We start from the raw sequence: 27,154 nt of genomic DNA, 5'->3' as shown, positions 1-27,154 counted from the left end.
TGCATCTTGCCCCGTTTTGATAGGGGAAATTTCGCGGAATCTTGATGTTCTCGTTCTACTTTTTTCCCCCTTCTGTAGTCTTTCCCACGTCCCCACTCTTTCTCCCCTTCTTCGGAGCCCGGGACGCGTTTGCCAGCTTGAAGGGAATTAGCATAACCAAAGCAGCTTTGATCAATCGTAACGGCACCTCGTTGGCCCACTATGGCCATTAGTATGCACCATTGACCATGAGCCCGCACTGCGTAATTAGCATAATATAGCGATATCATAACGTGCGTACGGGGAAATGTGTTGGCCGCGGCAATCGTTGGCTAGGTGGACATCAGGTTCTGGGAGAGATACGAACGGCACACCATCGTCCTGCGTGCCCTCTTGGGATCCGTCTCTGACGTTCAAGAGTATGCGAAGCGGTTTCACCGACTGTCATAATGAACTTGGACGTCGTAAACCGTCGGGTAGAACAGCCTCGAGTTGTTGGCGCAAATTCTGGAGATTGCTGGCTTCGCCAGTGTTCGAGAACACGATCGTTATTTTAACGAAATCGATCGATTACTTATTTTTTACAAATAAACCATCTTCAATTACAATTTTTTTTAATACCCATGCTCTAAAATTGAATATTTTCAAATTAAAAATATTCATATTACTTGAGTTACAATCCACGTTATATTTGACAAATAAATTTTTTAAAAATAAATTATTATATTAAGTTTGATCTCGAATTTTTATTTTATTTAATACTCTTTTACTTTCAAATTAGAAATGTAAAATACACGCATCGAATATCGATTCACTTCTACTTTTCAATTGACGACTTTCCTTCGCTCTAATAGAATTACATAATAAGCTAATTATTTACATTTACAATTAGTTACACAGTTATTCAAATATGTAGGAAATGGTAGAAGACAGTTCAGGGGAAGACAGGCTGGGTATTAGAAATAATTATCTAATTAGGTATTACCTATATGAGCTATTTTTCTCTATGTGCGATCAGAACAGAGATCTATCACATTTTCTGTAATGGGCTAGTTAGTATAATGGTACTGAACACGTCATGGATCTCATTATTGTGGGATAATAAGCAACGGGTATAACTGCGATAACAAGGATTATTATTACGAAGATTGACCAGCACTGTCTGCCTCGTCAGTCATCCTTCAGCAGTATTGGAAACTTATCCATTCATTGATTACATTTCTGGTTGCGCGTATCACGATCGCTCATTCGTAGATGGAAAGTTACAACCGCGACGGGAAAAACAACGCAAATGGACGCGCCTCGTTCGCTTCACGCGTCGATTGTAATAATCGACGAGTAAATACAGACGACACAACGGTTATTAAATTACAATTAAAATTAACGAATGAACGACCATTCGACGAACATAATGTTTCAGGACCGCGCAAACTTTATTCACCCCAATTAACGTTTTCTCGTTAACTCGATACGTTTCGACACCGGTAATAATACCCAGTGCTTCGACGCGCGACTTTCCAATTAGGCGCGTGAACGAGTAGCTTTTCTTCTGAGAAACCGAACACACGTTTCGTTCTTTGATATTTAATACCAGTCGATTGTTCTTTCTAATTGTTTCGTATGGAATTTATTATTATTATTACGAAATTCTATCTTTCGTGTAGCTTCTTTTCACGTAATTGTATATTTCCTTTATTTATAAAAGGCTGATACGTTGATTAAAAGTAAATCTTTTCCGTTCTTGTTCATTGTATGCTCTTAGTATGAAATTAGACAGATTTCTATTCATTGAATTATTAAAAGTTGCAGCAAAAAAAAACATCGTTCAATATGTTTGTATATTTAATTTTTTACTAATGGGCTGAATGACAAAGGTCACTATGTTTTAAGATAACTACATAAAAACCGCCAGAATCTTCTAAATATTGAATTCGTTCGAACAAACCACCCAAAAGTTACCCAAATCATGCAAAATAAACTTGAAAATATTGTCTAGAAATGTGAATAATTTATTCAGTAAATGAACGGAGAATTTATTTTACGGTCACGATCAGCAGAATAGTTTAAATTTACTAAAGATTCATAAAACGAAACCGATTACTTAATTCGATTTGTCTTGAAACCGACCTGGAACATTGTCGCGACCCAGAACTGAATTTAAAGTGTGATACTTTCCACCCCCGCAGCCAGAGGGCTACGCTCTTGTCTCTCTCACAAGTGCTCGATCGAGCGTAAAGTAGATCTTGCTAGAGTTCCTCTATTAATGAGTCCCACTAGCAGGCCCAGATCAAAAAGCTTTCCTCCCGCTATTTGGTTCGCTTCTCGCAGCAGCAAGCCGCTACACAAAAGTAATCTACACTTCGCTGATAGCCCGTGCGCAATCAATTTACGGTGTTCGACACCAGGCTGGGCGGGAGGGATCGAGGACGGAATATAACATCGACGATGTCATTCCGGCTGTCGATTCATTGATTATCGATTTGGTATCGGTGCCCGAACTATACGCGGGGCTTTATGCGCGAGTCACGTCGACCGAACAAACACGACGGTCGCGTTCGTTTGGTCGCGCACACACAGCCAGGCCACGGTTGTTCGGGTAGGACGGGAGGTTAAGATACGATATTTGCAGGGTTATTAGATAGCAGTTGCAATTCCCCGCGCTCGCCGCGCAATATCGATCGTGCATTTACCTGATGAGCTACCCATGCGTTATGAACACCCGTAGGGATGGATAGTCGCTCGGGTTTCATATGTAAAGAGTGCCGATAATTACGACGGCTCATCGTGATTCTGCGTTTCTCCTTATTCACTCCACTGGAATCTCTCTCTCTCTCTCTCTTTCTCTTTCTCTCGTATCCGCGTCGATGTTCATTCCGCCGTCGCTGGACTTTTACCGTCTCTGTTCATCGCGGAACGAGCGAAACGAGTCGGTTCGTCCCGTGGGCCGGGAGCTCTCACAGTCGCGGATCGTCACGGGGTTCGAAGCCAATGAAACCGTCGGCCAATTTATGAAACGCAACGACCCGTGAAAGCGATCCTTGATGAGATAGAGCCTGTCCCTCCTCCACGCTCCGAAGGAACCAGAACGTCCTCTCGCTTCCGCGAATAATCCGGATTCATCGGATCGCGACCGGATGTGACCGTGCTCCCGGGTAGTGCAAGCTGGACAGAAACGATCGGTCGTTGCGTGTTCAGGTGTTGCACGACGATGTCCGGAGCGGACTTCGCGCTGTCGCGTATTTATTGCTTCCCGATATTGTGGGCGAAAGGGTTGTTTTGCTGAATCGCTAATCCAGATTTATGTCTAATCGACGTGTCTGTACGCTGAACAGGCCCCGGGAAATGCAACGCGAATGTTGGGTGGCTCGGCGTAATAGGTGTTGTCACATTAATATCTTCGAAGCTCTGTGGGAGTCAGTTGTGAAATTCGTTCCGCGAATTTTGCACGATGGACAGGAGCTGGTAGTTTGTAAGTTATTCGGACCAAAATTTTAAACGTTTGTAGTTTCGTGTAATTTTCAACGCTGTAGCTTTTAATCGATGTTCCTTGGAGAATATGTAAAATAAATTGTAAGCTTTATTTTTTAAGAAATCATTGGATGTTACTCATAATTTTGGAGAAAATTTTAAAGTGCAATTATAATATAGAACAGTGAGCATTAAGTGATTGTAATACTTACCCATTCAATTATTTTTGAAAAACTCTAGTTTCTCCCTGTCTAACTATGTTTTTTCGACTATTAACAAGCTTGACCAAACGATATAGTATAATTGCAATGCTATGCTAGGTATCGTCTCACAATAGTATTCAATTATTGTATATTCACGTTCGAAACTATACGTAAAAATAAACTACACTGTACACATTCAATAACTTTAGGCTACTCAGCTTCTTACGATTCAATCGAGCAAAATTTGTTTCTACTCCCAATTCAGGTACATCATTCTATGACTTTAGATATACACATCCCTGATATAACTTAAATCGTGGTTGTTATTCTTTGTTACTAACTCGATTTTTCTTTTTCTGTTTCAGGTAAGTCGCGAAAGTTAAACACAGCTGAATACAGAGCTTGAAAAGTCTCACAAGTATGTAGCTTTTTCGATACGTATGTATTTGAGATGAGAATTAAATCAAACATATAATTTTTTGTGGTTTTATACAACTTCTCTTTCTACTAATTTTTCTATTATTATTTGTAAGTTCGTACACATTATGTAATTGCATTACGAGTCGTATCTATAAAATATTCTAAATGTTAAATTATAAATTACAACCTCATATTTTTCGCACAGATATTTGACTTTGATTTTTATTTTATCTCGTGAGTGGTAAAAATTTTATGGAATGTTCTGCGGACTAGACTTTATGCATCACTGCCATGAAGTTTAAGTGAAATGGTTCTTTTTCTCGTTGTGATGTGATTATATTGCAAACTTCCTTATTGCTTTCTGAAAACTTCTGACTTCAATTTGCCTACCATTCTATTCAACTTTGTCATTCGGTCTTTCGTAAAATTGAACGTCAAACTCCGTGAAAGTTCATTGAACTCGATAGTTCCTAAATACACTTGTACTCTTATAAAGGCACACTGTTTAGAAAAATATACTGGGTGCTCGTCTAATTTTATGGAATATTCTCACGTACTTGTTTGTCAGTGAAAAATTTTTGGTAGTCTCTCTAGAGAAGAATCAATTTTGTAAATATATTTGACAACTGTATTAAAATATTTATATACTCAAAATAATTAATTTGTAATTAATTGTAATAATATTAAATAGTTTTATTTTTACTTCGTTCGCATAATCTCAAGTATTGTATACTTTATGAAACCTTTATTAATTGGAAATAGAATATCGAGAATCATGAGTTCGAAAAAACCAAGATTTCGTATTAATTAAATGAGTCGAGATATATTTAATTGAATAATTTAGAATGTTTTTCGCGGTGGAATGTTCGCGATGAATGAAAGAATTTGATACAGCCACAGCGATAATAAATCGTTGAAAGATCTGCGAGTTCTTCTAAATATCCGAAGTTTTTGCTGCGTAAAAAAAATTCCGTGCAATTATACGGAACAACGGTTTAAAATGGCCGTGTTTCGGTCGTCCAGAAATTAAAAATAATTGGGTAGAGGAAAACGTCAGCATTTTCTATGCAATGCGATATTTCCAACGAATGTATTAAATTTCTCGGTTTAAATAACATTAACTATAAATTAAAAATATACATAACTATGCGAGCTTTAAATGGAACGAAACCTCTGATATACAGCATTCACTGTCCGATTTAAAAAGGTCAGCCACAAGTAGTAATAGCCAATATATGATCAGCCAGGCGTACCTCTCGAAGGAAATTCGTATCTTTGTTGCTCGTATCTTTCAAGTTTCTGCATTAAACTAGACGGAACGTGCTTTTGAAAACTTCTATTCAAATCGATTTCATTGATTTGCATTAAACTTTATAAAAGTTTTAGCTTCCGTACTAGAGTCGAAACCAACAACTATATTATATTAAATCCACTAAACACGATCAACAGCATCGATTACAAATAAGTATATTTTACCACTGTCATCTTTGTTGACATCTTTGTCTACTTGTGCACGAAAAATCTCAAAACTATTTTAATTATTGTAAGTTAATAGAACTCGATGCTCGCGTTATCCTATATTAAAAACTTTCTTTCCCTGTTGGATTACGAAACGTTAGAGTCAGTGGTTATTCGATTGGAAAATATTAATGAACGAATATCATTCGCGAGCGATGACGTTACCGCGAGTAAATTCCAATGCAAACCGCGCAGATAAGCCGTCTTAGAGGGCGGATTGTGTTCGTCGCTTTAGAAATCTGATAATACGAGGTCTCGGCCGTTATGAATCGAACTGCAGTCAAATGCCAATCAAACTTCATTGTAAATCCGTAGCCGCGGTATGCGGCCTAATATCTCCCACTTCCGTCGTATCGTTCAAAGGTAGCGGAGTATGTATTGTCCCCGGAATTCCCTCGGGGCGACCACGACGAGCGCAGTCGTACCAAATCCGCGACGAGCTCGTCGTTTCTCTTTTCACCAGTTCCGTCCCGGGCGCGTCGTATCGTGTTCCACGCGGAGAAAAACGCCTCGAAGTGGTTCGCGATTCGCGCCGAATTCCCGGGAAAATTCGAAATCGAGTTGGCCGTGGATCGACAATAGTTCATCCTCGACTCTGTAAGTGGGTTATTATAGGAAGCTGTCTGTGCCGCCTCCGACACGGAAATTGCTTATGCATTAAGCAAATACCAGACAGATATTCCGCGGTGGGAAGAGCCGATCTGATCGTACGTGTCTGTCGTAGATAACCGCGGAATTCGATTGCGATTATGGCGTAAGCTCGTTCCATCTACCTTTGACTTTTTTTATCGAACGACGTTCTCGCAGGTGACACTGACAGGCACCGTGGCGGACACGATTCTTTCGAAGCTCGTAATTTTTCTAACATTTTGCCCCTAACTGCGCGCGTAAATAATTTAGAGATTCACAAATATTGATTTTTAAACTCCATCCATCCACACGATTTTCGCTTTATTTATTTAATATTTTCGATTATAATTTGCTAATATCGTGTGACTTTGTATTTTCTTACTTTTCACACGTGTGTGAAGACTGTATAAATATCAATTCGAAAATATGAATTGATAAGTAATTGATCAATTTCCTTTATGAGTTGTCTCTAATAAAAATATATGACGAGTTAGTAGAGAAAAATACTAAATAAACTTAGAAAATTATAAATGTTTAAATGATGTAGAACACAGGGGACGAATAAACACATAAGAGATCAAAAAGGTTTCCCTTCGTGTTAATTTATTCTCAAAGATACAAACATGAAAGAAAACATTTTCTAACATTTTTATTTAGTAATTTCGAGCAACCCATTAAGGAGTTATTCGATTCAAGTTTCACGAAAGTTCAATATTTGTGAAAAAGTAGTAACGTCGAGAAGATCAATTCGCTTTACGATCCATGCCGATTCTCTTTGGAAAGGAGCTTTCCTTTCGCGCGAGCATGCATTAACATCGACGCGGAAAACAATTCGTCGCGCTTACCTTAAGCCGAATATATTTCTTACGTTTCCACCCCTCGTGTGGTTTCGCCCATAATTCACGCGAAAGTTGCACTCTCCTCGAAGAGAACGCCTGAAAATTGTACGCAGACTTTCAACTTTATAGGAAGAAGAGAGAAGGAACGAGCAATAAAGTTTTGATGAACTTCGCGCGGCAAGTGCGTCGCTTTATCATCGGAATGGTAACCCCACGGTTTTATCGTTCCCGTTACAATGCACAAAATCCTTGCCGCGCGCCATACGCGCATGAAAGTCGCGTAAAACGCTCGTAAAAGCCTCGCGTGGAACACGTGCGCGCGAACCATCGCGTGATCGCACGTTTCGCGAAGACGACGCGCGAAGAAAATACTAATCGCTGTGAGATTATGGATCGACGGGTCTTTTTCTATTAGGTATCTTATGCTTTCCATTTTCTCTCCAATCGACCCGTAATATATAAATTTTTCATCACACAAATTTGGAAATTCGATCAAATAGCAAATGGTCCAGTGTTCGAGTTTCAAATCCCTTCTGATTCGACTATGAACATGTGACATTAGACTTTGTTCAGAAAATAGTTTTGAAAAGTATAGTTTGTTTTAAGTTCCAGAATAACTCTGTATTTTACTAGTGAAATTTATTCTGTTACGTATAGTTTAAAATATTGGGCAATGTTTCAGTTGAACGTAACTTTAAAAATGGTTATTTTTCATTAAATGTAAAAATGCAATATCGTACGTTGTATTTGGTGTAAATATCTTTGCTTATATAACATACGATTGACAAGCAGTGCAAATCGAAAATATCCCCGTTTCATGAAGTACAAACTTGGAAATCAGTATAACGACGTCATTAACTGCTATTTGCAACGGACATATATTCCAGTTGCAGTTCAGTTAATGTCATATATTTGATACGATGGAATACTTGTACCGTCATTATAGGTAACAACATCATAGAAATACCATATTATTTTGTAATCAACAAATCGTTTGTAGTTTACTTACATCTGTTACGTAACAGAGTTTTCTACGTAGAAAAGTGAACGATACATTCGTTATTCGTTATTTAGCAAACTAAGTGTTTCAAGGAACAAACAACGAATCTCGTAATGTAGAAGTGTTTAATTTTAATTCCCTTAGACTCGAAATAAAAATAACAACAAAATTTCTGTATTACCGAATATAAGCTAAATCCAGCGACGAATACATGATATATACGACATACGAGTATCTATGGTTGTATATGAAATAACTGGGTAATGAAAAGCGTAAACAAAAAATTGACAGACGACACTTTGTTTTATGTGTGCTATAAACATTTCAGGAAAGTCAGATACGATTCATATAACTCCCGACCATATTTATGTAGCACACAAAAATGTAACAACGCAGTTTTATTCTGCATGTTTATGCTTTCATGAAAGTAGATCGATCGTAGAACATTCTATACTAATTAAATGAAAATATTCCTAAAAGTTGTCGTTGCTCCTAAATCGTATCGCCAGAAGGTTTCGTAAATCCTACGATCATCTTTTGTTTAACTTCACGAAATTCAGCTATAATAAGGTGTTAAAACCAACGAAAGATTATACAACTTGCAATTTTTTTTGTAATTTTTTACTTGTATTTCACGCCTTAAATTCGAACATTTCGCGAAGAATTCGTTTGTTCTCGTTCGTTTCAACAGCCACGATTCAGCTTTTCCCGCGATAACGAGGCTAAGGACGGTTTCCGGTCTCGTCTGGAAAAGCTTTAAAAATTTTTCGAGCGCCAGTAGGCGTGTCAACGAACGCTACCCTCGTGAAATTATCGTGTTCGCGCACACGGAACGCCAGAATGCTATGGCGAACGAATACGCCGTTCGCCATTAACGGTTATCGAAACGGCCGTCGAAAAAAATTCCATATCCAGCACGGAGTGGGCTCCGCGGCAGAGCAAGCGGCTTTATGAACGAGATTTCATTTCCCGAGAAAACACCGCCAATACGGCGCGGGCTTAGAGAGGCGATTTATTCCTAGGAATTCAAGCCGACCGATTCGTCCGTTGCTTTGTGCGGGAATTAGAGTCCTCCTCTGTGCTCGATTAAACGGTTTACCCCTTCCTCGTTCCACCCATCGCCCGCTTTCTCCTTTGTGTCGAATTCGGGGAACAAATTTTTGATGACGCGAATTTGTCTTCGGTAACGTAGACCGCGGAGAACTGATTTGGATTATGGACAACTTTGGAAACGTACGACGGTGCACGTTCTTTGAAACAGTTCCTCTGGTTCGTAAAAGTTTTTAACTGTATCATACGAATATAAGAATACAGAGAAAATATCCTTGGATAGATTACTACGCTTGGACTGAGTGAGTCTGCTTGTGTATTTCGAGAGCAATGACATACTAGTAATTGGTGTCGGTGAAACTGTGCTCGTGATTTACGGATTAGGAGGTTATAGCTTTGGAAATTATAATTATTGGAGGTTATGGCTAAAAACTGAGGATTGAATGCATTGTGCATGAATACTGTGGGAGTTGACAAGGTCTCGCTATCCACTGTGGCGACGCTTCTTGCATTAGGAGGTTATAACTTTGGAAATTATAATTATTGGAGGTTATGGCTAAAAACTGAGGATTGAATGCATTGTGAACGTTCCTTTTGAGGACTAGATACTTCAGAATTCTGCATGAATACTGTGGGAGTTGACAAGGTCTCGCTATCCACTATGGCGGCGCTTCTTGCATTCGCCACTAGAGGGATACGCTCTTGACTCTCTCACAAGTGTTTGATCGACCACCTATTTCTATATATACATTTCTCGACCGACATCTAAAGCAGGACCTGCTAGGGTTTCTCTACTGATGAAATGATTGGAAACAACAAACTAATTCTTCCTACAATAATAGCAAGTCACCACATAATTAAACTAATCACTTACTGAACGAGCAGTGTTTAAAATGCCAAAAGTATTCTCCAATCGCGAGTTTACAGATATCCATTTCGTATACAATATATGAAGTCAACAATAAATTCAGTAGTACGTCACTTTTAAATGGGAACATAGGTATATTCAACAGAATTTACATCACATTTCATATTTTTGTCATGACTTCTTAACAAAGCATTTATGAATTTTTTTTTATATAACATTTTAGTCTCAGTTTTACTTGTAGAACACACTACTGAAGTGTGTATAGAAAAATGGGGAATACCCTGTACAACGTATATTCTTGTATAAAGTGTATCACGGAAATAAAGTGTTATTTACTAACAGACAAGAAATACAGAATCGCAGTTAACGCAGAAGATCTCGTCTCTAAACGCGACAAAAAATACACCAGCCCCAGAAGTTGTGCTCGGATCCCCGAAAATCGATCGAATTAATAAACGGGTGGCGGTCGATCGAGATTCCTGGGCCGTTCCAAGGAGAAGCCGCGACGTCCGTGAACCTTCGACGCGAGCAAGGAGGCTTTAATTGGCCGGCAGGTATGGCGAGCACGTGGCAATTTAAACTTCATGACCTTAACTGCTACGGCAGCTCCGTCGGTGTGTGGAAGGTCGTAAAAGAACCCGTGGATACCGAAAAGAGGAAGAAGGAAGAAGGAAGGAGGAAGAAGCGGGCCCTCCGACAGCTCTGAAGAAGGCAGATTAACAAGAGCAGGAAGAGGAACAGAAGCAGAAGGTGGCGGCGCAGGGTTGCGCGGGGCAAAGAGAAGCGAATAAATTCGAGTCGCTCAGAGCCAGTCACGCACGCCTCGCGTGTTAATCATCCTGACTTATGTGCGGCAGCGCCGGTATCGCTCGGAACAAGCGATGGTGATAAACGTTCGATGCCCCGGCAGAGCACCTCCCCGGGTTTTGTCGGTCGGAGGGAAAAGGGGGAGGGGCGGAGAGGGACGAGAATTAATATTTGTAACTGCAAACGAAGCGACCCGGGCGACTGCGAGCCCCGTTAAAGTCGGGGAACGGCTCTTAGGCGGGAAATTCCCTGGGTCTCTCGCCCTAAGCTCTCGTTTCTACGTTTCGTTCTGGTTGCTACATCTTTTCCTCCTTCTTCCTCCCCCCCCCCTCCCCCTCCCCCTTTCGTTCGACCCTCTCCGACTTTCTACGCCGGCCAGTGATTTAGGCGTTGTAAATCTTCCCGCGGCCGCGCGTACAATCAGCCACGGAAGGACTACGTTCGATACGAGGATAATTGCCTCCTCCGTTGGCCTGCCCGGGCTATCCTTGAGAGCTTCGTCGGTGCTTCCCTCCGCCACGGGATCGACGATTAATCTACTGCGGAGGAACCGCTGCGCCGCGAAGATCGTTTAGACGAGATGACGTCGAGAAATAGACGAATCGCCAGGCGCCCCCCCCCCTTCCCCCTCGCCCCGGAAATCTGAATCGGGGCCGACCAGAAAGTTCGGAAGCTTAAAATATTGCCGTACTTCGGAACTGGATGGCAGCTCGCCCCTCCCTCGCCACCTCCACGCCCGCCAATTTTGATTTGTGATATTTCATAGCGGCGCGTTCGGCGATAGCTCCGGCGTTGTTTCGTATCAGTGAATTCATTCCGACGTAAACCAACCGGAGGAAATAGTACTGCTCGATACGAATTTCTGGAACGACGAACGTGTTAAACGAAAACGTCTGTTACCGTGGAAATTATCCGCGGGGCGTTGGCACGCTTGTTAAAAGCCATTTTGTGCACTTTTATCACGAAACTATGAAATATGAAACTATACAAGTCGAATCGAACTTGATTTTCTCAGTGTACTGCCAGACTAAATTATTAACTAAATAAAAAATAATACATTGAAAATCAATGATTTTGAGCAATAGTTATTTTCAAGTTTAATAAAAATTTCTGAGTCAGGAATAAAATATAAAAGTTTCGTGGATCGATTTTAGTATTCATAAGTAGACTACAGATGGTCAAAACTACAGATGAGAAATACTTAAAGTGAGATGCAAATTATTATATTTAGGGGTTCAGACAACCCTCTCAATCTAACCCAGACCTAACCCATGATTGAAAAGTCACAAAGAACCAATCTAGCCATTATTTATCAGTAGACTGTGGATGTTCATGCATTTATGGGAAATTCTAAAATACTTAAAGTAAGATACGAATTATTATATTTAGGAGTTCAGACAACCCTATACAAATGTCCTAGTTCCACTAATGAATATATGAATTTGCATAAAGATCCCCAGTTTAATAATAAGATTTGAAAATATAAAGACATTGATTTAAAAAAATACAGATTCTTTTCTTTCTCGTGGAATATAAAAAGTTTTTTTTTTTAATATCTACAAAATTGTGCACAAATAATTAGCAGAAAATATCAACTCAAAAAGCAAAAATACTTCAATAATTATTTATGTGCAGAAATGCGCAGACGGATTTCAGTATTCATAAGTAGACTGCAGATGAGAAATACTTAAAGATACAAATTATTATATTTAAGGGTCCAGACCTAACCCTCTACAAATCTCCGAGTTCATTAATTTTATTAATAAATATATGAATTTGCATAAAGATCCGCAATCTATTCATAGGAAAGAAATAGATATTTTTTACCAGAATCGTAAGGATTGAAATTGTTATAAACGTCTGCGGCCGGATCGTGTTTCTCTTCGATGTCTTTCCCGTCGAGTGGCCCCGGTGTGTTCAAAAATTTGTTAAAAACGCAGACGCGCGCGTGCACACGGGAAAGAGCAGGAAAATTGGTTGGCAACAACGAATCCATTTTCCAAACCGTTGAAAATGGGTGTACGCCTCTAGAAGCGAAACTGCTGCAGTATGGCCGATGAACTTTAACGCTCGGCCGGGCAACAATAACGGCGCTTTTATCGGGCAATTTTTAGTGAAACGGGGACCGAGCGGATCCTCCGCCAACTGCCTGCCAACCATTAAAACATTAGCGCGAGTTAATACTTTATAATCATCGACGTCATAGAAAATTCGCGGGATCGCGGCGGTCCTGGTGCACGACCAGTATTGGCACCCAGGAAGATCGGAGGTGCGGATTTTAGCGCGAGAGCAAAACTGTGGCCACGAGTAACGCCAGAAATTTCAAAGTACAGGTTTTCCAAAACATTTGCAAGAAACAATTGTTATACTAAATATAAACACAGTGGACAATACGTTAATTAAGTAAAGAAAAGTGTGGACAAAAGTTGACGGATAACATTTTGTCTTGTGAATGCTATACTTTAAAAGTTGTTTTATATAAATTTTAATCGAACTGATATACCTTATAAATAGACTGCTGACTTTAATGCAAATTCATATTTTTATTAATAGAATTAATGAAGTGGGAGCTTTGTCTCAGCCACTAAATATGAATAATAATTCGTATCTTTTGCAAGATATTAATCTTCGCGCGTGTATGCGCTATTATTAAAAGTATCTTTGAATAAGAAGAATGAGCTTTTACTCTTAACATCTATCTTACGTATTTCTTATATTTTTGCATATTAAGTGCGTTCTGTAGTTGTTTGAGAATTAAAATTTCCTATAAATGCATAAACATCCATAGTCCACTTATAAATGTTAAACGTTGGTGATCTAGAATCATTTCTATCAATCTGAAATGGTTTTAAGCAGTGGAGCCTGTAAAATAGTGGATGCGTACGGCGAACAGAGAATTGAAATTCTTGAAAACAAGGAGTTTCACCGAAAAACGCTCGCTGCAATTTTCGAACACATAAAGCAAAAGTTTTCCGGTAACTGCGTAAAAACTTCGGTAGAGAAATGCGCTAAGTGCTTTGTAAAAATGGAGTCTTCTTACAAGACTGATAAACTTCATTCCCATTTTATTCTTTAAAAGGAAAGTTTGTCTTTGATGTATCTGCTTCTTGATTCGCTCGCCGTAAAAGTAAGATGTTCCCGTTGAACAAAAAATCACTTCCTTACGCAAATAAACCTGAAGCACCGGAGCGATGTTTCTCCGCGAGCTAGACTTTGGACGAGTTAAAAATATTTATTGAAATCGGGAAAGGGACGTGACGCGGAGTTTAATCTTCGCAAACCGCGCGAGTATATTTCCGTGTAGCTTGCTATTTACTTGAAATCATTCACGTCGACGGTAAACAGTTTTAGGAAATCCGTTCCATCCCGGAATTTCAAACTTCGACAAAGAATTCGCATCCAGTCCCGTTTTTACTCCCGCCATTGACCCGCGCCGGAAAACACGTACACAAGTCCAGCGCCCTCCGTTTGGCATCCGGTTGACGAACAAAGATACGATATTTTTCCTAAATAAAGATCTCGTGTTTATCTCGATTTGAAGAATTAATTTTAAACATCGTAAATTAAATTTTTTGGTTTCTTGAAACATATTTCTTGTCAGGTATGCAAATCTAAATATACCGATTTTCAAAACTCTATAGAAACTAATGAAAAATCTTCCTTGATGAAAAATATATCGATTTATATTAGGTTGAGGAAGATCAAACATCGTTACATTCACTGAAAGGTTAATAATCTGCACTACTAATATAAGTGACTCGCTGAATTTTATAGACTGTGGATGTTTATTTTAATTCTCAAAAATCTACAGAACACACTTAATATACAAAAATATAAAAAATACTTAACGTGAGATACCAATTATTATATATAGGGGTTGAGACAATCCTTTACAAAGCTCCCATTTCGTTAGTTCTATTAATAAAAATATGAATGTGCATAAAGATCTATTGATTAGATATATCAAGTTCTTTGTCTAACCTTAATACATCTTAAGATCGTAAGAGATTGAATTACGAAGAGTGGTATTTGTCGAAAGAGCTATGCCATTTTTGTTTCACCGATCGTATTAATTCCTATGCTGACGATCGCAACCTTTCACGCGTCGAATTAATTTTCGATTCAAAGCGACCATCGTTTCAGCTCGAACCGCGGGCGACAAAAAGTCCGGCTCGTCACCGACGGGGCTTTCTGTCAGCTAACGTCTTGGAAAAAGCGGGAAAAGAGAAACGAGCGCGGCGTAAGCGAAGATAAGGCCATCAAGCTCGCGGGAGGACGGATGGGAAACAAAAGCCATTCTTCTCCCGCGTTGGAAAATTATTTGTTTCCGACACTGGCCGATAGAAACTTTCTTGACCGAGCTTCTTGGCTTCAACACGGAAAACAATTTGGAAACGAAATATTATCAAATATTCCAGCCTTTAACCTACCGGTAGAAGCTAAACTCGAGTGCCACAAACGAGGTGGGAAATATTTTCAACACGAAATAAATATTAATAGGACACTTGGAAATTAAAAAATTAAAAAAATACTTATATTAAATATTTTACTGGCGATTAAGTTTTCGTTACCACGATGAGAAAATGTCTCCAACCCCAAAGGATTAAAAGAATGACGTGAATACCATTTCTGTGCGTAGCAAATTTTTACTCGCCATGAATGATTTTGCCGCGCGTCAGGCGAGACGGAAATCGCTGTGGCTCGCTGGTCGTTTAAAGGCTGCGAAGGGAAAAACGGAAATAAGAGTAGGAGAGGGGAGAAAGGGTGTAGGAGAACGAGGACAAGATGGGAGACAAGATCGTCGGGACGATACGCGGGAGATGTAAGGAACAACTTCGCGACAAGTGACGAGAAGCCGACTTTTAACCGTCAGCGGTGCGACGAGCGGAAGTGGATGAAGCCCGAAGGAAAAAGGAGGCGGCGGAGCGAGGGACGAGGCGCAGAGCGACGATGGAAAAAGAAAAGCCTGGTGGAAAAGAGGATCCGACGGCGCGGGGCTGCAACGCAGGCGACGAACTGAGATTACAGCCAGGCGGTAAATAACACGTCATCCGCTACTCCGTTTACTTTGCGCCGCCATGGGTGACGACGCTGCAGTTTGACGAGCGGAGAGAATCTCGGTATCGTTCACGGTTCTTCAGAAAAGGAGGGAAAAGGCTTCCGAGGACGAATGGTCAAGCACCGAGGAAGATGATTGGATCTACTTTTAACCCCCGGAAGGCGAATGGCTCGGGACGAACGCGACAAACGATTGCTTGGGTCATTTTAACCCACTTACTCTTGTAGCATTGTTTTAAGACACCCTGCATATTATGTTTCCTTCAGATTTTCTTTCGAGTCTATCGAAAATTCGCACGGAACGGAAGCGTTTTTAAATTTCTTCTTAGACAAATTGTATCATAAATGCTTTCTCTGCGAATGCAAATATGAGAAATGTACATTCTATAGTTGGTATCCCTGATAATCCTTCTGTCTGGCCGGGAATGTTTTAGCACTAAGCCTACCGACACTTCATGTATACCCATTTCTACCATGACCGGTCAAATGACCAGTTTTGATGTTTATTCGTAAGATACCCTTCTCTTTTATGTTAAACAATATTTTAATTTTCTTCGGATGGGAGATAAAACGCCCTTGAAAACGAATTTTGTTCCAAGTTGATACCGAAGTTAATTCTAGAGAAAACAATTATTTAAGAAAAAGTATTGGCTAGTAATTACGCAAATATCCTGTATTTAAATTCATTTTCAATTAAATAAACAATTTATGGTCCAGTTTTATCGTACGCTAGTCGTACGATCAAAATAAATTTCAAAATAAACATAGAAGATAGCAAAAATTATAGTAGGTGGTATGGTCATTATCTTATATCTTATTCCTGATACAAATGTAACATCATTAATGTTTCTGTGGTGGTTCAAGAATTATTTATTTCTCTTGGTTTATTGCTGTATTTGCAACTTTCAATTCATTTGTTGCATGTTTCTGCAATTCTATATTTTCAAAATATTGCACTCTTTCCAATGTTGTTTGCAAATAATTGTTTCGTCAACTCTCTTAGTAAACAATTTACCAATCCAAATAATCATCGTTTCTTCGTTGTTTGTTAATGTGTTCATTAAAATTTTAAACAACATTAGTACGAATACAACGTGATCTACGAATGACGATTTTTCAATAAAATGATGGCAGGGAACGTAATAAATTCTGAATAAAGAATAGAACGAAGATGATGATGATCAAGATCGGTAATTTCGATCCAGCTTCTTGAAAGCTAGAGATCGATGGAGACGCTGTAATGGTTTATAACATCAATTTATTGTTTCGTCTTCCTTCTCTTGAAAACTTTGCAGATTCCTATAGTAATTCTGCGATGTGCTCGTTGGCGTTAGCCAGAGATGTATAGTACTTACGTGTTCTTGAGTTATGTGCACGAGATAATTTATACGAAGAGGAAATGTTGCTTGAGTTTGCGAAATTTATCGAGATACAAGAAATTTAATCGAAACAGCTGTTGCTGGAACTTGACGGTTTCATTTGTTTCCAGAATTGCCATTGCAATTGCGGATAATAAATATTTTTACGAATGAAATAGGTACATGTTTCGAACATTTTAAATCAAATGTGTATTTTGCCGAGCATTACCGGAATAAATTAAAACGTAACATTGGTAAAGTGTCAGGAATTTAGAGAAAAATATTGAAACGACTTCAAAATTACTTCGATGTGTACTCAAAGGTAACAATATGCAGTTTGGTTGCTTTTTAGCTTGCTAATAAAAATTGTATTATCTTACTATATTATCTCATATATTGTATGAAACGTTACAAATTTACTTTGTATAATTGGTGCTTTCCCTATTATTATACCTAATATTTTACCATTACGTATGAAATTTCTTTATGTTCTCCACATAAAATCACACTAACTTCGAAAGAAAATACTGAAGTTTGAAATCTGTTTGGGATATTGTTTTCGATTCGAAATTATCTTTCGAATCGAAAACATAAGATGATGCTGAAGTATTCTAAAAATCACCTATCAAAATAATCACGAAGTTATTTATTAACTCTTAAATAAATAAGACTTTTTCTATCAAGACTCTTTTTCCAATCCTTCACAAAGTAGAACGTATTGACCAAACGAAAGAAATAAGGGATAAATGACTCGCGATGTAAACAATATGAGGTTTCTGATACAAACAGTAACAGAAATGCTGACGAATTTACTGGTTAGACAGTGCATGCTCGTATATAAATAAATTTCCCCGTCGCGTCGCTTCTCCTGCACGGCCCTTAGCCTACGTAAAGGATTCGTTCGACGTAAAAATACCTGTCGCCTCGGATGATGGCGCTTTAACGCGGCGATGTCATCGTTGGTGATCTATGATCGATTCCCAATATAGACGGGGGCCCCTGAGCAATGAATTCACCTTAAGAGCATCAAATGGCCGCACCTCGGTGAAAGCCACTTCATGGTAATTACATCGGCGATCCCCCGATCATCTGGAAGGCGTTAAAGCGCGAATGAAATCAGCCGGGAACACGGGGAAAAAAGTACCCGAGGGTTTACAGCTCAGCGCCACCCCGTAGCGACCGAGGATGATGGATCGGTTCGTGCTGGAATAACGGCGGCGTTCCGTCCTAACAGCCATTTCGTAATTACACCGGCAGTGATTCGCTTGCCTTCGTCTTAGCTATCAGGACCCATCAATAATATTCCTCCCGTTCTTTCCATCTAAACGCGGTCGCGGTTCAGGCATACGTTAGACCACAACTTCTCAAACATTAACCCACGGGACAGATTGTACGACTCCTCTGCTAATATTGATTATTAAGCAAATTTCATAAGAGTATCGTAAACAGTTGTGATGAAATCAAGCATAGTGAAAGTATTGAGTCGTTTCATAAGGTACTTTTCGTTCTTCCTTTTAGATTACAACTTCCCAAACATTAACCCATGGGCCAGATTGTCCAACTCTTCTGCTAATATTGATTATTAATCAAATTTCGTAAGAGTAGTATAAAAATTTGCGATGGAAACAAGCATCGTGAAAGTATTGAGTCGTTTCATAAGTTAATTTCCGTTCTCCCTTTTCAGATTTACGACGAAAACGTTTGTAACTTGCTAGTAAAGTAACTGAATTTGTCTGTATAGGCGATGTTCGAAGTTTGAAACGTATCTACATCTTCGATTCATAATTATTTGAAACAATTAAGACAGGTGGTGTAGCTCGAAGCATGAGATTCGACTCGTCTTAGGAAACGGTACACTTTTGCTCGTATGTAATAAAGACTAACCTTTTTTAATATGTCTTGTAACTGTGGGATGAGACATTGATTAGATACAACAGCTCTCAGTGAGATCATTGCTTGTAAAATTCTTCTACTATAGTATGTTAAATTCTGACTGAGTAATGAAGCTACATCATGTCTTGTAACTGTGAGATGAGACATTGATTTGATATAACAACTCTCAATGGAAACATTGCTTGTAAAATTCTTCTACTATAGTATTTTGAATTCTAACTGAGTAATGAAGCTATATGAATTAATATAGATTTTGACAGTAAAGTTAATATCTGTGGTAGGAACCGTTTAGTTGCAAAAGTAATAAAATATTGTAAAATAATAATGAGACACTCGTGGTGCCTAAAAATTTAGTAAATGTTCGAGACGTAAAAATCATAACAGTGTTGATCGTTTTGAGACTCCTCGAGCTTCTTGACTCGAGATGTCTTCGAACGGTTTGAATCCTATCGCAATGCGAATCTAACGCGAGGTGGGAATCGTGACATTATGCGAGTCGGCACCGTGTTCGGAGATGGCGACCGCGCGCCGTTCGTTCGGTGATTTTAGGCAAAAACATACTTCCATGCGGCGGGCGGCTCGAGCATCGAACTGGGGAAGCCCCGGCGAAGGCTTTTAGAGGATATTACATACCTCCTCGAAGGATATTAAATTCTGAGATTTATCTCGCCCCCTCCGCGTCGCCCTATCAACCCTACCGTGTTCAGCCACCCGATTACCCAGTCCAGATCCGTCGACCCTGCCTGCTACCCTTGTCTGTACCGCGGGGATTGCTGATTGCAGTGACGCTTTTTGGAAAAGTTATACCGCGAAGAGCATAATGCCGTCGACGGTTTATGAGACCAGCTACGTTTGCGCCTTGCCCTTCTTACTCGACGGCCCCTTGTTCCCTGTTGTACCAGCTACTGTAATTAAAGCGGGAATATTAAAATGGTCTTCGCGTTCGCGGCCAGCGAATCGAGTAGCTTTAAATAATAAACGCCGGATCCTGTATATAGATCACACCGAACGGAAGGATATTTCCATTTGATATGCAAGCGTCGATAAATTAGACGCCTCAGTAATTTTCAAGCTACTTGTCTATATAATGATTTTCGTGTTCGATTAATATGACTAGAATCGTGACGTTCGTAATAATTCCTTACATTTTATACTGTCCTTGAACTTGTATAGAAATTTTCTATTGGTGTGTTCTAGTTTTTAATCACATCTTGAACATTGATTGATAGTCAATAATGAAAATATTTTGTCATGAAAGTAGGATAGAACAAAACTTATATTCTTCGTCTTTTTCCATTTTATAATGTATTGTCTAATCTAAATGTCAAATATAAGGTTCTATCAAATGAAGCGATGTTTTGCCTCGTCCGTATGACTAAAAATTCGTTTCCAATATCGCCATCAATTTTTAAGCACTAACAAAATTACTTGCTTGATACTTATAAACTATTAAAAACCAATAATCTAGCTTGAATCCGTGCATTTTATTGGCAGTTATTCTTTGGTCGATGTACATAGGTACCTACGTCGCAAAGAAACAAATAAATTGCTAATGAGCTGAGTAGTTACGGAAAAATATACAGAAGTATAATACTTGGATTGTCCAGATTGTTCGTACATGATTTCAAGGTTTGAATAATAGAGAATTATCCGCGTAGAATTAATTCATGATCGTACAGGGACCGTTCTCGATTATTGCGACTCCCGTGGGTCCACCGAAGCTGATTAGGGTTATATTTACATTCATATTTAGTCCGTAACGGCGCAAGGAATCTGCCATTTTACTGCCCTCGATGGTTCCGTAAACTGGCTTGGCGCCATTAAATCATATTTAAAATTATATGCAAATTGCGCGCCGCTTGTGTAACTTTTCATCAAAAACACATTTGGTACGGTCGATTCGACTTATTACGAAACTGTGAACCTCAAAATCGGTAGAAAAGTTCAGTTCAATATTTTTTACTGTAGATGAAATGTTGATATTCGCAAACATTATCGTTTTATTTATTGAAACGGTCAATTGTGAATTCTAAAACTTGGTCACTAACCTCCAAGCAAACGGCTGTGTAAATTCCGAATAGAAAAATAAATATTTGTGTTAAATACTGTTCACTTTATTTTGTGTATATGTTACCGTGAATGACCGAAATTGGAGAATGTCAACTTTCACCGGTGAATGTCAACAGATACCAAATACGTCGGTGAAAGATCGAATATTTCATGACATTGTTGTACATTCGGACCCTCTCCGGTGTGTGTCGACAATCACAGATATACTCTGGTGGAGGTCCAAAACAGAAGAGTCAAAAAACAAGCGACTGGCTCTCTCCCGCCAAATCCTTTGTTCTGCTCGGAGTCAATCAGCTTTGTCAGTCTTATGCAAGCTTTGATAACGCGAGCAACGTTTTCTTAATTTTTTTTCCGATACCCTAATTTATACTAAATGGATACTGCAGTAAATCGTGATCTTTTTCTAACCCAGACCTAACCCCTGTTATCAGCGATGAATTGGTCTGGGTTAGGTCTGGTATAAGTCTGAATTAAGTCTGGGTTAGGTCTGGGTTATATCTGGGTTAGGTCTGGGTTATGTCTGGGTTAGGTCTGGGTTAGGTCTGAATTAGGTCTGGGTTAGGTCTGGGTTAGGTCTGAATTAAGTCTGGGTTAGGTCTGGGTTAGGTCTGGAATAAGTCTGAATTAAGTCTGGGTTAGGTCTGGGTTAGGTCTGGGTTAGATCCTTTCAGAAAGAGAGGCGAAAAAATTACGTCACCCTTGTGACGTTTTATAGCGACTGAATTACGGGGAAGAAAATATAAATCCCCAACATGTTCAACACTCACCATTAGTGCATGGTGAATGTCAACATTTACCGGTGTAAGTCAGAAATAAGGGTGTTTAGCAAATATTTCGGACATACACTAAGCGACTATGTGAATGTTGACATTCACCAGTGAAAGTCGACATTCTCCAGATTTCGGTGTTTCACTGTAACATATACATGCCTACGTTATTTTATTTTATTTGACTAATACACGTGCCTTTGCTTTTTTTAGTTACATGCAACAATATATGTATGTAATATACATGTTACGATATTGATACGTTCTATTATTTTATATACATTCACTCTTTTACGTGTTTTGCAACATTTTTGAATTTTTAACTGTTAACGAATGCTTCGAAATTTAACTTTTAAGTGAAAATTTGAGAATTTATGTAATCCTCCATTAGTTCATTATTTCTCAAATGCTTTAAAGGAAAGTTGATTTTCGTTTACCAATTTAAGGATTAAGAAGACTCTTTATCTATACAAATTTTTATATTTAATGTATACCATCATCGATATTATTAGAACATATTGTGATAGTCTAATATGCTCATTAGAAATAGGCAATGAGAGAATCAATCTTTTTCAACCGAACATACAAAGAAAGACAAACTAACATTTTTAAAATTCTCGAGATTGCAATAAATTTCCTTCAGAAAACGACAGTGCTTACACACACACACACGTACCGTCGAGAAACGAGGATTCACAAGCACAAATCGCCAGTCATAGTTTAGCCTATTTTTCTGACGAGCAGAGCTCGTTACGCCCGTTGCGTGGCCTCAAACCGGGCACCGTTGAATGCAGTACGTTTCTGCGATCGCAGATATCTCTAGCATGCATATTTCCAACGACTGGAGGCACGTGGCCTACTCTTTTCACTTCCTACGAAATAATTAAATCCGATTCCCGAGGTTACGACGGGGCCGTTAAGATCCGAGGCGTACGGGTTAATCTCCGACAAACTGCTAAATCTCTGACAGAAAAAGAAACTAAAAAGCCCAACGGCTAATTTGTTATTCGTAATTTTGATCTTCTTACGTCGTCGGCGATTTTAGTCAACGTCGGGGCGCGTGTCAACGATAGCATCGGCGATTAACGTTCGCCTCGTATCGCGAGTTCGGGACGCAACGGCTCGCGAAAATCCTCAATTAGCCGAGTCGCGTCTACGGGCGCCAGGGAAAGTGGGGCTTTCCTTTGAACGTAAATATCAAAGGCCACGGAAAACACGGCGCGCTACGTAGGCGAGCGCGAAATCAGTAAATGTTGGCTTTCGAATGCGCGATGGAACGCGCGTGGCTCGGTTTTCCAACGACTGCTGGTAACTAGGTGGAGGACAGCCTGGAGGAAACTAATTACTGGGATCACAAAGGATACGCGACGTCATTCTGATTGTCACCCTATCCGGATACGTCGTGGGGGCCACCGACTTGCGGTGCACGCACTACGTCGAGTCTCGCGGTGCCCTCTTTCGCGCATTTATTACCCGGGGCCTCCGACGGCGTTCGTATGATTAATTGTCCGGCAGCGTTTCTTCGGGGATGACTTTGCCGCGGGAGAGGCACGACATCGTTGGATATCGATTTAAGTCGTCGACGCCGCGTCGTATCGAGGGAACGAAAACTCTCTCGCTTCTTTTTTTCTTCCGCCTTATTTTTTCTTCTTCTTTTCCGCCGACGAAAATTCGCTGCGGATGACGAGGGCATTAGTTATGTTTTTCGATAACGGTACCCCCCCTCTTCTTTCTCTTTGTCGGAATAAATTACGCCGCATGGAAACGGGATCGACTGGCGGGTTCGTTGAGCCCGGCTCGCGAGGGTCCATTTTGCGAGAATGACGTAAAGAAGTCAGTAAACGCGACTTACGACCGCGGCTGGTCTGGCTTCGCGTGTAACGAAGGTAACTAAGTGTTCTGTAACCTGTTATCGAAACGGTGAACCGTCGGAGCCATTAACGGGGAAATAAATTTCCTTTTTACAGGGGGGGGAGGGGGGAGCGCCGAGGTGGTGGAAGGAAACGTTCATCGGCTCGGTCACTTCGGGGGGTTGGAAACGCGAACGCCAGAACGCCTCCGATGCGATACGAAATCTTTAATGGTTGCATAATAAAAGCTTACTCGCGAAAAGGGGATACGATTAAGCGACCCGGAATGAAATCTCTGATAAATGAAAAGTGTATTAATGCGTTTCTTATTGCGCGTCGAAAACCAATTAGCGACGATGCAATTTTTGCCTCGGTCGCGCGCGTTTATCCCGGTAACCGGTGAGAGAGAAGTTCTTCTTCGTTACTACGTAACTGGTGAACCGTGAAATTAATGAAGTTCTTAAGATCGTAACGACGACAGTGTCCAAGGAGATCGAGTAATTCGCGCGAAACAATATCGCGCTTCCATACAATCTCGCGATACGCCGTCCGTTTTTATTAGTTGCCGCGAATAAAGAGACGCTGTTATAGTCCTACGCACTGGTATCAGGATTTTTCAGCAGAATGGGACAAAAGGCTGCTACTGTTTCGTCGCCATTCGTTCTGAAATGGGCTGATTATAATTTAATCTTTGTCTCGTGGATATCGTTACCATCAGCCATGGCGTTCTACATCCATTCTGGTCCATTCTCGAGAGTATAGTGTTCTGCTTCGTTATGAGGACTTTATTCTTTTTCTGGCTTTCCTTTTATCTATGATGACATATTATTTGGTCTACTATTGTTATTAATATTGATTATCAACTATTCTTGTTGTTAAATAACCAAGTGTAAAGTGAATAAGAAGATATTCAAGCGCAACTAGTTTGTAAATATTTTATTTTTTCGTGGATGTTACCTGCAGCAATTTATAAAGTTTCCAACTTCTAGTCTTTTAAATTACGTACTCTTCATTTTAACTAAATGTATAGTCCATAACTTCATGACTTTCCGAATGAAAAAATATATTCCATACTTTCGACTCACTTTTCAGTAATGATTCTTAAAATGAACCCTAGTGATTCGTAAGTTGAACATTTCTATTCCTCCTAATTGGGGTATCCCCCTTAGTATCCCCCTTTATTAACACTAGAAAGATATTCTTAAAAATATGCTATTTACCAAATTAAATTACTTAACAATTTAATCATATAATAATATATTATATAATGAATAGACTGCGGATTTTTATGCAAATTCATATATTTATTAATAGAATTAATAAAATAGGAACCTCGTAGAGGATTGTCTCAACCCCTAAATATAATATAATAATTCGTATCTTACTTTAGTTTTTTGAGAACTAAAATTTCCCCTAAATGCATAAAGATCCGCAGTCTAATGATGAATGTTTGTCGTCAGGTGCATCAAATCCCGACTAAATAAAAAAAAAAATAATTACAGGAAGGTTGTTTCAATCTTATATAATATCTTCGCCACTGTACGAAAGATGAACATGTCGATACGATGTTCATCTTATGAGTCATCACTGTGTCCTCGTATATTGTTCGTGGATAGGTTTTGTTTCGGGGGTCCCACGATTCCAAGCCCTGGGGCAACAATCTACGACCGAACTAACTTTATTATCGCGCGTAGGTGGATATATACAGCGGATAGTCGGGTCACAGAGTTCGCGTTCGGAAAGTCACCCGGGCGTTTTAAGCTTCCGACTATTTGCACCTTTTAACGCCGCGTCCTGTAACCACGTAGCCATTTAAGGGTACATCGAGCCTTTTAACTAGATAGTAGGTTGTCCCCCGGTTAGGACTAGCAACCTTTGCGAATTACTGTCCCTTTCCTTCTTCCCACCCTTCTTTTTACACCCTTTCGCGTCCCCCGTATACCTTGCTTTCTCTCTCTGTTTCTCTCTATATTTCTCTCGCTCGTTTCCAACGTGCTTGAACGTTAATGTAATACGCAAGGTCTACCAGCGTTAACTTACACAGTGTGTCCGAGGATTACCGCGTCGTTGCTTATCTGCGCTCACCAGCTACGTGTTGGTATACCACGACGATGGTTTGCCTCCGGAGATATGCACGTTTCAATTTATTACTCACTGCAGACAGACTCGAATTCCCACGTATACCTTTTGCCGTCCCCCTGAATATTTCAGATTTCCGTCGCAACACCGACGCTGTAAACTAGACCCGAGTTGGTCGCCTTTTGTCACGTAGGCGGGCATAAATCTCCCTCCGCGGGAAACGGAAACGCGGGGCCTTCGATATTAATGGAGAATGACTACGTGGCGAGTTTTAAATTGTCGACGACGCTGTAACGAGGTCAAGCTCCTATGAAGACACTTCAAGACTCTTTTTTTTCAGATGCGATCAAACTTCAACCCGAAACTACTCTGTGGTTACACGATATTGAAATTAGCGTTGAGGTCTGGAAGTTAGAATGGCACGAAACGATTGAAATTTGCTTTTGTCCAATATGCTGCAAGACTAAAGTCTTGATTTTTCTAACTTTGCTCAGATTCATAAATCTTATGTGTTCGGTCATCTCTAAGAAAAATTTTAATAGGAGATTTTAGAAGCCAAAATAAGACGAAAGTCAAGGATACTAATTTGTTTATTGAGGCTTCGTTAAAAAGTTATAGAAACATTTCCGGCTACACATTAGATTTTCAGTAAGGAATTTTTCTCTCGAAAATGGTTAAGATTTCAAGGATATGTCTATTGACCAAAAATGATTGTAATTGCCCCCTGCGATCAAAAATAATTTTTTCAGAATGATTTGAAATTTCTTAATTTCGTCAAAAAATTTAGGCATCTGCTCGAATTTTTTTCTCAAAAGTGTGTAGGAATTCGAGGGTATGTGTATTCACCAAAAATAATTGTAATTGACCCCTGCAACCGACAATAATTTTTTTAGAACGATTTGAAACATTCCAATTTCGCCGAATTTCAGGTGAAACATCATTCATGGTCAGACATTGTATTTTCGATAAGGAATTTTTTTCTCGAAAATGCCTAGGATTTCGAAGATATGTCTATTCACCAAAAATGATTGTAATTGACCCACGCAACCGACAATAATTTTTCCGTGATTGATTTAAAATTTTTTAATAACTTTTTAACGAAGCCTTAATCAAGAAATTGGTATTCTTGATTTTCGTGTTATTTTAGTCTCTAGAATCTCCCATTAAAATTTTTGCCATGGGTGGCCGACCACCCTGCATGACGTTACAGTCTCATAGGTTTTAAATTTCATAGAGATTACTGTATCCGAGTCACCGAGATATTTATTCGTCGCAATTAAGAATTTGTCGTATATCC

At 39.5% G+C, this 27,154-nt stretch overlaps 1 protein-coding gene across 4 annotated transcripts in view; it reads left to right on the top strand.

The window, feature by feature from the left end:
- LOC122401420 (RNA-binding protein Musashi homolog Rbp6) overlaps positions 1-27,154 on the top strand; it is a 1,207,497-nt gene that overhangs the window by 645,530 nt on the left and 534,813 nt on the right. The gene's annotated exons all lie outside the window — the stretch shown is intronic.

Source organism: Colletes gigas, unplaced genomic scaffold, assembly GCF_013123115.1.
Source record: "Colletes gigas isolate AHSC1104 unplaced genomic scaffold, ASM1312311v1 Colletes_gigas_Sc00024, whole genome shotgun sequence".
NCBI lineage: Eukaryota > Metazoa > Arthropoda > Insecta > Hymenoptera > Colletidae > Colletes > Colletes gigas.
This window is presented reverse-complemented; position numbering and strand designations above follow the sequence as displayed.